Raw genomic sequence first — 13,156 nt, forward strand, 5'->3', positions numbered from 1 at the left:
GTAGGATTGATGTCTGTCATTTTGCTATTTATTTTCTATATATTGTACCTCTTTTGTTCTTTTGTTATTCCTTTAAAGCCTTCTGTCTTAAGTGAATATTTTCCAATATACCATTTTGATTTAATGATTTTATTTTTAACTATATTTGTGAGCTATTTATTAGTGGTTTTTCTAGGATTTAAAACATTTTTTTTAATTATTCAGTTCAGTCGCTCAGCCATGTCCAACTCTTTGCAACCCCATGGACTGCAGCACACCAGGCCTCCCTGTCCATCACCAACTCCCGGAGTTTACTCAAACTCATGTCCATTGAGTTGGTGATGCCATCCAGCCATCTCATCCTCTGTCATCCCCTTTTCCTCCTGCCTTCAATCTTTCCCAGCATCAGGGTCTTTTCAAATGAGTTAGTTCTTCACATAAGGTGGCCAAAGTATTGGAGTTTCAGCTTCAACATCAGTCCCACCAATGAATATTCAGGACTGATCTCCTTTAGGATGGACTGGTTGGATCTCCTTGCAGTCCAAGGGACTCTCAAGAGTCTTACCCAACACCACAGTTTAAAAGCATCAGTTCTTCAGCGCTCAGATTTCTTTACAGTCCACCTCTCACATCCATACATGAATATTGGAAAAACCATAGCTTTGACTAGATGGACCTTTGTTGGCAAAGTATTGTCTCTGCTTTTTAGTAAGCTGTTCTGGCTTACTTTGTCATAGCTTTTCTTCCAAGGAGCAAGAATCTTTTAATCTCATGGCTGCAGTCACCATCTGCAGTGATGTTTGTGCCCCCCACCCAAAATAAAGTCTGTCACGGTTCCCACTGTTTCCCCATCTATTTGCCATGAAGTGATTACTAATTATTAATTTATTATTTTTTTACTGTTCTGGGTCTTTGTTGCTGCATGGGCTTTCTCTAGTTGCAGAGAGTGGGGGCTTCTCTCTAGCTGCAGTGTTCCAGCTTCTCGTGGTGATAACTTCTCTTGTTGTGGAGCACTGGGCTCAGTAGTTGTGGCACACAAACTTAGTTGCTCTGCAGCATGTGGGATCTTCCCGGACCAGGGATCAAATCAGTGTCCCTTGCATTGTAAGGCAGATTCTTAACCACTAGACCACCTGGGAAGCCCTACAACATATATCTTAACATAGTAAAATCTACTTACAGATTTTTAATAACTTAAATCTAGTAAAATATAGAAACTTTGCTCCAATAAGCTCCCTTCTTTCCCACCTTTATACCATTACTGTTATATATTATACATCTATACATGTTATGAACACAAAATATATTGAGTAATAATTATTGCTATATAAATATTTTAAATAATTTAAGAGAATACAGGAGAAAAATACATAATCTTTTATATTCACCTTCCTATTTACCATTTCTGGCACTCTTCATTTCTTCCTACAGAATTGAGTTAATCTGGTGTCATTCCCCCGCCTCAGAATAGAGCTATTCCTTGTCCCTTGCTTTGTGCTATTGTTGTTATAAATGTTGCATCTTTATATAATTCAAACAATATTCTTTTTAATTGGTATTTTATGCAATGGTTTTTTTTTTAATCAGTTAAGAGAAAAAAAGAGAATATATGTTGGCCAATCCCATATTTAGGAAGCCAGACTTCCTGGGTTTAAATCTCTCTTCTGCCACTTACTGGGGCTTTCCAGGTGGCACAGGGGTAAAGAATCTACCTGCCAATACAGGAAACGCAGGAGATGCAGGTTTGATCCTAGGGATGGGAAGAGTCCCCAGAGTAGGAAATGGCAACCCACGCCAGTATTCTTGCCTGGAAAATTCCATGGACAGAGGAGCCTGGTGGGCTACAGTCCATGCGACTGCAGAGTCGGACACTAATGAGCACAAGCAAACAACAGCCACTTATTAGCTGTGTGACCTTGGGCAAGTTACATAGTTTCTCTGTGCCTCAGTTCTTTTACCTGAAAAAAAAAAAAAGATATAATAGTAGTACCTACTCTATAAGGTTTCTCTGCTGGTATGAAATGAGTTAATTTTTTAAGTGTTTGGAAAGGGGTATCTACTATATATGTTTGTTAGACACATAAATTGCCGGCTGGAAACTAGTACAGCCACTATGGAGAACAGTGTGGAGATTCCTTAAAAAATTGCAAATAGAACTACCTTATGACCCAGCAATCCCACTCCTGGGCATACACACCGAGGAAACCAGAATTGAAAGAGACACATGTACCCCAATGTTCATCGCAGCACTGTTTATAATAGCCAGGACATGGAAACAACCTAGATGTCCATCAGCAGAGGAATGGATAAGAAAGCTGTGGTACATATACACAATGGAGTATTACTCAGCCGTAAAAAAGAATTCATTTGAATCAGTTCTGATGAGATGGATGAAACTGGAGCCGATTATACAGAGTGAAGTAAGCCAGAAGGAAAAACACCAATACAGTATACTAACACATATATATGGAATTTAGGAAGATGGCAATGACGACCCTGTATGCAAGACAGGGAAAGAGACACAGATGTGTATAACTGACTTTTGGACTCAGAGGGAGAGGGAGAGGGTGGGATGATTTGGGAGAATGACATTCTAACATGTATACTATCATGTAAGAATTGAATCGCCAGTCTATGTCTGACGCAGGATGCAGCATGCTTGGGGCTGGTGCATGGGGATGACCCAGAGAGATGTTATGGGGAGGGAGGTGGGAGGGGGGTTCATGTTTGGGAACGCATGTAAGAATTAAAGATTTTAAAATTAAAAAAAATAAAAAAAATAAAAAATAAAAAATAAATTGCCGGCTGGGAAAGTTACTAGCTGTGTGATCTTAGGCACCAATGTCTTCATCTTGAATATAAGGACGATAGTACCTACACAATGTGGTTAAACTTATACATTCATGATAGGAGTACAAATTGTAGCTAGGCTTTTGGAAAACAATTTGTCTCTATGTATAAAAATCTTTAATTTTTAAAATTGAACAACTAAGCAAATAAATTTCTATAGCACTAGAAGTAATCTGAAATATGGTGGTAGTGGGGTATTTTTCCCATGAGTGGAGTCATTGTGAAAGAATTTATAATAACAAAAAGATGGAAGCAGCAATAGAGGAACTGTTACATAAATTATTGTACATTCATTCAGAAGAATATTTTACAACCATTTAAATGACAGTAATAAAGTGTTATTATAACATGGAAAAATGCTTATATAGCTATAGGAACGTCACTCAGTCGTGTCCGACTCTTTGCGGCCCCATGGACCGCCTACCAGGCTCCTCTGTCCATGGGATTTTCCAGGCAATAGTACTGGAGTGGATTGCCATTTCCTTCTCCAGCGGATCTTCCTGACCCAGGGATGGAACCCAGGTCTCCCGCATTGTAGACAGACGCTTTACCGTCTAAGCCACCAGGGAAGTCTGTTATACAGCTATAACCAGATAATAAGCTATACATATAGTAATATTCTAATTATGTTAGAAAATGATATTCCTATTTTTTAAAAACTTACCAAAATTATAAGAGTGATTACTTGAGACAACCAAACTAAATTTTTCTTCTTCTCTAATTTCCAAGCTGTCTTTTATTTTTTTCAATGTAGGTTTAAATCATACTAACTTCTGCCTTGTCTTCATGACAGACTTCATGTGAGGATTGAATGAGACACTGATAGGTATGAAAGTGCTTTGTAAACTCTCACATAACAATCTTATGTAAGGTGTTATTATTTCATAAAGAGTTATGTGCAATCTGAACAGACACACATCTGCACTAAATGGCATTTCCGGGTAGGGCTTTGCACATTTCAACATCAGGACACACACAGAACATGAACATGTTTGTTGGCATACTGAGGAGAATGAACCAGGTTGCTTGCCACCAGAGCAAGTGGTCAGGCTTCTGGCCAACCCTAATCCCACCTGAGGGTGAGAGGACCAACACCAAATGGAAATCTCTGCTCTATTGGCCTTACACTTTCTTTAAGAGAGGCTAGAGTCCAAAGATCCAACACTTTGCGCTCTTGGACCTTTCACTTTACCTCTCCTTTACAAATAGAGATATCAATGTTCCTTTCCTTCCCAGTCTCAGAGGCTAAAGTGAGTATCGAGGGAGGTGGTGGATGTCAATGTGCTTTGTTTGGAAATAAAAAGGACAGGGACTTCCCTCGCAATCCAGTGACTAAGATTCCGTGCTCCCAATGCAGGGGGCCCAGGTTTGATCCCTGGTCAGGGAAGTAGATCCCTGGTCAGGGTACTAGATGCCGCAGCTAAGAGTTTGCATGCCACAACTAAAGATCCCACACACCACACAAAGACTGAAGATCCTGCATACCATAACTAAGCCCCAGTGCAGCCTAAATAAATAATAATAATTTTTTAAAAGAGAGAGAGAGAGAGGACATGTGGTGGGTGCTATTATTCTTTCACATTTAAACCCCAGGGAGGGCTTCAACATTAGGGAAGCCAGTGTGTTTTTAAATGAGACACATACATTGCTCATTTATTCTACAAGTGCTCCCTGTTCGCAAAACACTGCACTAGGTATTGAGAATCAAAATTTCCCATTCTCCTAAGAAAACACTGATTTGTTATTTGGCCACAGCAACAAGGAACCCTTAGAGCCAATTTTAAACCCATTTCTTTGGTCAGTGACATGGGGTACCAATAGTCAGGCTTCTGAAAGCCAACTGATCAGTGATAAACCCATGCCTGAGAAAGTCAGCCAGCCCACAGCAGACACACTCAGGTTACTACGTTACTATAGCTAAAGATGCCAAGTTCCTAAGTATTCTCGCTTCTGAATTCCACCAATCCCTGAATTCTGTGCTTTCCAAAATTCTATATGAGGTAAACTCGCTGCTTCTCTTAGAGCATCTACACCTTACAAGTGAAGCTCTCCCTTAGTTAAGCAAGCAATAGACTCAGCTTTTGGTTTCAGTCATTGAGTATTAGCCTTCAACATTACCAAAAGTACTAAAAGATGTATAAATGATCCAAAGGTGGTCTCTATATATTAGCCCTATGATGTTGACTTCTTCATAAGCAGGCTGGGATCTTTCGGTTCAAAAGCCAATAGGCATGGTGGGGGTGGAGGGATAAATTAGAAGTTTGGGATAAACATAAACATTACTATATATAAGATACACAACCAACAAGAACCTACTGTATAACACAGGAAACTCTGCTCAATAGTTTGTAATAGCCTATAAAGGAAAATAATATGTACATATAACTGAACCACTTTGCTATACACCTGAAATTAACACAGTATTGTAAATCAAGTATACTTCAAAAAAAGCCAATAGGTAGAAAATTCAAATTTTTACACATTCAACTGTTTCAAATATAGCCCAAACAGGGAGATACTTAGCTATTTAGAGCCTACTTGCTTTGCATACCCTGCAAAACCACACCTAACATCTGCTAGCCACAGGTCAGATAAACCTTATCACTATAAAAGACCACAAGCTACTGAGCTGTTAAGAGCTCTCTGACTCAAAGGCTTCCCAGCAACATCACCTAGATCCCTTCAGGCTCCTCTGTTTATGGGATTTCCCAGGGAAGAATACTGGAGTGGATTGCCATTTCCTTCTCCAAGGGATCTCTGACCCAGGGATCAAACCTGAATCTCTTGGATTATAGGTGGATTGTTTACCCTCTGAGCCATCAGGGACCTCTACCATTTAAAGCTGTCAAATTAGCACCCAAATCAATCTCATTGTGTGTTACTGCCGCCTTATGGCCATCCGCTTTTCCTTAATCAGCCCAGACAGGCCCTCAAGCTCACTACAAGGAAACATCAGGCTGGCTTGGCTTTCTGCCCTCCAGGAGTTCTCAGGTTGATGGCGGAGTTGTGACAAATCCATTCAGAAAGCTATAACAAACCTAGACAGCATATTAAAATGTAGAGGCATCACTTTGTGACAAAGGTCCATCTAGTCAAAGCTATGGTTTTTCCAGTAGTCATGTACGGATGTGAGAGTTGAACCATAAAGAAGGCTGAGCACCAAAGAATTGATACTTTCAAACTGTGGTGCTGGAGAACACTCTTGAGAGTCCCTTGGACTCTACAAGGAGATCAAACCAATCAATCCTAAGGGAAATCAGCCCTGAATGTCCATTGGAAGGACTGATGCTGAAGCTCCAATACTTTGGCCACCAGCTGCAAAGAGCTGAGTCATTAGAAAACACCCTGATGGTGGGAAAGATTGAAGGCAGGAGGAGAAGGGGGCGACAGAGGATGAGATGGATGGGTGGTATCATAGACGCAATACACATGAGTTTTAGCAAACTCCGGGAGGTAATAAAGGACAAGAAAGCCCGGTGTGCTGCATTCCATGGGGTAACAAAGAGTCAGATACAACTTAGCAACTGAACAACAAAAAAGGTCAAACACAGCTACTAAGTTTCCCAGCTGGCAATTTATGAGTCTAACAAACATAGATGGTAGATACTAGGTGCCAGGCCCTCTTCCAAACACTGTGGCCAATTGATGGATATAAACCATTGGTGATCAGATTTGGGATGGAGAAAGAGGTCACCTAGGGCAGGAATGTGTCAGGACTGGCTTTCTGAAAGAGGTGGAAAAGGAATTGGACAGTGCAATGACTAAGTAGCGGAGAAGGCACTGGCAACCCACTACAGCACTCTTGCCTGGAAACTCCCATGGACAGAGGAGCCTGCTGGGCTGCAGTCCGTGGGGTCGCTAAGAGTCGGACACAACTGAGCGACTTCCTTTTCACTTTAAACTTTCATGCATTGGAGAAGGAAATGGCAACCCACTCCAGTGTTCTTGCCCGGAGAATCCCAGGGATGGAGGAGCCTGATGGGCTGCCGTCTGTGGGGTTGCAGAGTCGGACACGACTGAAGCAACTTAGCAGCAGCATGACTAAGTAGAGAAAACGTTTCTAGAAACCAAGAGAAAACAGGTCAAACCACTCATCAATGAGGCAATGTTTTAAAATTCTAAATCTTGAAAGGCCTAGTAGACCTAGATTCCCTGACATGGACCAAATACTGAAAGCTAGTTTCTACCAAGTAGATCTGGGTCTAAGTAGTATCTCAAAGGTTTTTTTCCCCTCCAGTGGTCACTAGAGTACCCTGGTAGCTCAGCTGGTAAAGTGAAAATGCTGCACATGAAAATGATCACAGGCTAAGTAATGTGTGGATCATGATATAGAACAGCTTGATGACCCATCTGTCTTCCTGGGTCTAAGTAACCCCAGAGAGAAATAACCTTTATAAACATAGAAGAAAGATTACATCCCACCATGGCTTTTCAAACACAAAAGAAATGCTCAGAAATATTCTTGGATTTCACTGGTAACAGCAGTTGCTCACAGGAAAATAAAACCCTCCTTCCCCTCCTGTCCCCAATCTTCCAAAGGCATCCCACTGCTCTGATCAGGTTATCCTCCTTGAAACAAAGTAACTTTTAATAAAGTGGGTTGCTGGCAGGGAGAACCTGATATGATCACACACCTGTTATAATAGGATTTAATTCTGCTTCAGATGTGCTAGTTTTAATAAAAAGGGATTGAGCAAATCGAAAATAAATTACATTGAAAGGTCAAGCTTATTGCTTGTACAGTTATGTTAACTCCCTCACCAACACTTTTAGAGACTATTTATGAGACCTTTTGATTTGGGAAAGAGGGGTATAAAATACAACTACAATTTCCCCATTATTTGCAGCAGTATTTCATTTTCAAGCATCAATTCCAAGCACTTAAGTATGGCATTCTTTAAAGGGAGTAAATCTAAAAAGTATGAGTTGTTTACAGAATGCTATTGTTCAATATATTAATAAAACAAGCTTTCCTATCCAGTGGAAAGTTAGAAAAATCTTTCCAGAGTTTACGCAGCATGCTAATTCACTTGAGCACATGTAGAGTATTTATTAAGAATATGTTGGCTCCCAATTTGAATGAATATATTCCTGTGACATAGTACCTCCTCTGCTAGAGGGAAGCCTGATTGATTTACTAACTAGGGATGATTTATTAACTAGGGACCAGTGATCCACCCAAGATTGTTTTCCTGATCTTTATAATGGGACATTCAAGTAGATATAGTGAATTTGTTTCTTTGTTCAGCTTCAGTTCAGCTAGAATTGTTTCCATATGTGATTCCAAATGTCCTTCCCTGTTCCCAGGTTGATTTCATAATCCATCCATCAACCATAACAGAATGTTGAAGAGGAATTCTCCTAGTGCCCCAAACTGCTGACTATGGTCCAAAACTGAAGATAAGTAATAAACAATAATAATAGCAAGTTTGCATGACACTTATTATGTACCAGGCACTGTACTAAGCAGTTTATAAAGCTTAATCCAATTAGTCCTCACAATGACCCTAAGATATCTATATTATTATCTCATCATTATCCCCATTTTATTTTCATTTTTTTTAATCTTTTTTTTTTTTTACTTTATAATTGACATGAATCCACCACAGGTGTGCCTGAGTTCCCAACCCTGAACCCCCCTCCCACCACCCTTCCCATATCATCTCTCTGGGTCATCCCAGTGTCCCCATTTTAGAGAAGAGGAAACTGAGGCACAGAAAATTTAAATGATCTGCCCAGGGATACACAGTTTGTAAGTAGAAAATTCAGAATTTGAACACAGGTGCTCTAGCTCCAGACTTGAGGTGCCTTATTGCCTAGATTGTCTCATAATCTAAAGAGAGCCACCAATAAATGAGGCCAGATATTTTCCCCAGAGCTTTCTGGACACACTGCCATCTTCTATCCTCTACTACTCTCCACCTCCAGTCTACTCCCCTGAGGCCTGGAGAAAGGGAGAGAGCAATTTATTAGAATTTTCAGCTTGGTGGAAAAGGAGAAAAGGTTTTTCTCTTCCCACCACCAAAACAGGGCATGGACCCTGGGAAGTAGGGCACGGACCCTATGAAGTAGGGCATGGACCCCAAAAGCAGCTTTCATAGATTTGAGGAGAACCTGTAAGAACAGGAGACTGGGATCTTCAGACTGGTATCACCCGACAGGATGCTTGAAGAGTGATGGTAGACCCTGCATACTTACTCTCATACCTTTGGGTGCAACAGGGTGAGAATCCTTAAGAGAGCGTGATATAGATTCTCTAAAGAAAGAAGTTGTGGGTGAATATTGAGGCTAGCCCTATTACTCACCTGGAGATTTCTGAAGGCAGGTGACTTGCTGGAATACTCCATCCCAGTAGGACATGAAAGGATTACAGTGTAATGTAACTTGGAGGAGAACAAGATGATGCTCTGACCTGCAGATCTCCACTGTGCATGAAAGTCACAGAAAAGGACCACAATAGTTATGTGACTCCACCCGAAGGAGCCTGGAGTAGAAGAGAAGGAACCTGAGTGCTACCCAGAAAGCTTCAGGGCCGTCAGTCATGGCAACCTATCTAGTGAAGGGGTTAGGCACATGGGCTTCTGGGAATGACTGTGAGAGACCAACTGCCCCTCTCTAAGCGAGTTCTTAGTCACAGAGGACATTTCAATAGAGCTAGCCACCCCTCCCATGGAAGTCACATATGCTGCCTCTGTTCCCAGATGGTAGCCCAGCAGCAGCAGCTACCCACAAGAGCTAGAAGCAAGTCTAAGCAGGGTGAGGCCAGGGGCATCACCTCATGCCAACAGACAGCTAAAGTAGAAAGCAGTAGCGAAGGAGCCAAAGGACAAACAGGAAGGGGAAGAAGACAGAGGAGGAGATGAATAGCACCCCCTGCATCTGCTCCTAGTTCTCCTACCCACCCATCTAGACCGAAATGTAGTAGAAACAGGGTATCTCTGATTTAGATATGGGATAGGAATTTTTAATAGACTAAATTTTACTCACTGACAAGGACCAGAAGATTATGAAATAAAAAAGGAAATCAACAGGGTCTTCCATGATGGTCCAGTGGTTAAGACTCCACACTTCCAACACACAGGGCATGGGTTCAATCCCTGCTTAGGGAACTACGATCCCACATGCTGCATGACCAAATAAATATTATAAATAATGTTTTTTTTTAAAGGAATGAGAAGTTGCTATATAACACAGGGAGCCCAGCCTGGCACTCTGTGATAATCTAGAGGGGGTGGGGAGGGGAGGGAGACTTAACAGGGAAGGGATATATGTTTAATTATGGCTGATTTGCATTATTGTACAGCAGAAAATCAACATAATATTTAAAGCAATCCCCCCCTCAATTAAAATAAACTTTAAAAAAGGAACTCAACAAAGCAAGGTTGGAGTCAATGTTCAGAAAACTTGAAAACTTTACATGTTAATATTCTACTAACTTAATATTTCTGAGTGAACCAGTTACACCAGAATTGCATGGTGGAGGTGGAGAGAGGAACGGGTGCCCCTTCCACAGGCTACTGTAGGAGTGTGGAAATTACTCTTCCAGCCCTTCACCTCAAAGATTACAGGTCTATGTAAACATTCTGACCCCCTGGGGTTCATTTTCAGTCTCCTGGATTTATGAGCAATAGGTGTTGTCCAGACCATCAACCTAGTGGAGAATACAATCACCCAGAAAGCAGCAGGAACCAATTCATCTGTCTCTGACTCAGTCCCCACGTGCAGAACTGGAGGAACTCTAGCCCCATCCACATACTTCCTTCTGGCTCAAGTTAGCTATGGTGAAGAACAGAAGAGGAAGCATCCTTGGAGTGTTTTGCAACTTCCACCTTAGACTGTATTTCCATATATTCCTGGAGACCAGGTCCTGAACACTCTTTCTGGAACCAACCACGTGGTCACTGCCCAAAGAGCCTACTGCTATTCGCTGCTTCAGCACTCCACCTCCATGGCACCGCTAGCGTCCTTTTCAGCGCTGTGGCAGGGCTCTTCTGTATTGGCACTCTTAATCTCACACTGAAACACTACCCCAGAAGGTGCTGCTACATTCCAGATATGATGTGGGAGCCCGCTCTCCCTCAGACTCTGACATTTGTCCCAGAGGAATGTGCCAGCAGTTCATATGAGTGTCAGCCTACCATGATGCCCTTGCTAATCCCTCTCCACACCACAGCATTTTCCCCACATTGGGTTTTATTCTCTCTGTTACTGAGGTGAGCTCCTAATAATATTATGTCTGTATTTAGCAAGTGCTCTGTGGTCAAATGCTGTGATAACTGTATTATCACACTCAATCCTCAAAACCACTCTATTAAGCAATTCCTGGTTGAGATTAGTTTTGCCTGGGGAAAAAAAAAAAAAACAAATAAAAGGGAAGTAATAACGGTTTAAATAGCATGGTGCTTCATTTCCTCTCACATCCAGGTAAGACTGGTATGATACCCGCTGTGTCAGAGGCCTAGATTTCTATTCCATTGCTCCATCTTGAGTCTTGCTTCCAATTCCACTGTCATTTCACAGTCCTAGCTGGCTACTGGGGCTTTAACTGTGATGTCTCCATTCCATCCAACAGAAAGTGGAAAAGTAATGGGAAGTGTTTGCCCCTTCCATTTAAGGACATTTCCCACAAGTTGCACACACTGCTTACAATGCATTGGCTAGAACCTACTCACATGGTCACACCAAACTGCAAGAGTGGCTGGAAAATATTGTCCTCAATCCTGATGACTATGTGACCAGCTAAAGAAGTGGGGTTCTATTGCTGATGAAGAAAAGGCAATATATTGGGGGAACAATTAAAAATATCTGCCATAGGTAGGTACAAGGTTCCCACATATGATTGTGCACTTTGTGGATTTAGAAAAGCAGAAAGATGGGAGATGAAATTTAGCCAGTGCCCACTAATGAAACCAGAGAGCCATAGGTCAAGGTTCAGTGAATCTAGAAGGAGTGCCTTTCATATTAGTTTAAGCCATACGAAATTATCATTCTCATAGATCAAAAACAATGCAGTATCAGCAATTTCATATAGTTCAACCTAATAATATAACCATACCACTGTTCTGCCTAATGGGGAAGGAGTCCTTATATCCCTATGGCTAATGGCTAAATGTTTTAGCAATCAGCTCTCTGGGGGCAAAAGCCCTTATTTGTAATATCTGCTGATTTCCATGAATAAAATATACTCCCACCTCAGTCAATCTCAAACCTCCAACTTGACATCACTGAAAACAGTCAGGAAGATATATGCAATAACACAAAATTATATAGCTATTTCCATATACAAATATGGAATTAATCTCAAGAGCATATAGAAGTACAATGTAGTAAAACAATTAGGAAATGATGAGTTTTGCACATTTGTTTTAATACAGTTTTTAATAAGTTTATATAATTTAATTTTTAGCAATGTGTGTGTGTGCTCAGTCTCTCAGTAGTGTCTGAGTCTTTATGACCCCATAAACTGTAGCCCACCAGGCTCCACTGTCCATGGAATTTTCCAGGCAAGAATACTGGAGTGGGTTGCCATTTCCTACTCCAGGAGATCTTCCCGACCCAGAGATCAAACCTGAGTCTCTTGTGTTTCCTGCATTGGCAGGCAGATTCTTTACCACTGTGCCACCTGGGGAGCCCAATTTTCAACAATGGCTATGTTTAAAACTTGGCTTGCAAAATTTCCTGAAAAGTTAACATTGGTTCTTGTGAGCCAGAATGAGCCGGCTCCAGCATACACCCTTGGCCAAAGATCATAGTCCAATCATTCAGTCATTTGACCTGCCCAGAAAATTCCTTGTTTTCTTCTGTGAACCAATACTAAGTCATCCACCCCTCCAGACTTCCAGACATAGATGAGTTAACTGAATATTTATTGCTTGCCCTATACCCTTAGACCTCTGTCCATATATCAGCACTTATTTAACCTCTTTTATTTATCTTTTCAGCCTATACTATCCCTTGGAGTAGTAAAATCTGTTTTTCTCTATGTGGCTACAGGTTTTATGCAACACTGAAGTTTTCAGAACTATCTCTAAGCTTTAAATAAATGATTATACTTGCTTTGGTTTTAAATGATATTATGCCTCGATGGGTATAGCAGTGACTTTAATACAGTTTGAGATGCTTGCAGTTGAGCCTAGTGAATTTTTAATTAGGTATCAATCAAATAGAGAGACTGGTTATAAAACATTATTTTCCAGTAAAGTCAGCAACATGGTAAATGATTTTATTGGTAAACCATGAGCTTTCTTTACATATTTATTATTATTATGTCAATACAGTTTTCCTCTATCTGTGTATGTATAGCAGTTGACAATATCAGCCACATTAT

The 13,156-nt window shown here is 41.0% G+C and overlaps 1 long non-coding RNA gene across 1 annotated transcript in view; it reads right to left on the minus strand.

The window, feature by feature from the left end:
- LOC138931175 (uncharacterized) overlaps positions 1–11,014 on the minus strand; it is a 60,432-nt gene extending 49,418 nt beyond the window's left edge. The window contains exons 1-2 of the long non-coding RNA XR_011446441.1: positions 9,817–11,014; positions 9,135–9,313 (exon numbers count right to left, since the gene is read on the minus strand). This is a non-coding gene — a long non-coding RNA (uncharacterized lncRNA). The remainder of the gene's footprint in view (positions 1–9,134; positions 9,314–9,816) is intronic.
- Positions 11,015–13,156: the final 2,142 nt, after the last annotated feature.

The sequence above is a fragment of the Ovis canadensis genome, chromosome X, assembly GCF_042477335.2.
Source record: "Ovis canadensis isolate MfBH-ARS-UI-01 breed Bighorn chromosome X, ARS-UI_OviCan_v2, whole genome shotgun sequence".
Taxonomy (NCBI): Eukaryota; Metazoa; Chordata; class Mammalia; order Artiodactyla; family Bovidae; genus Ovis; species Ovis canadensis.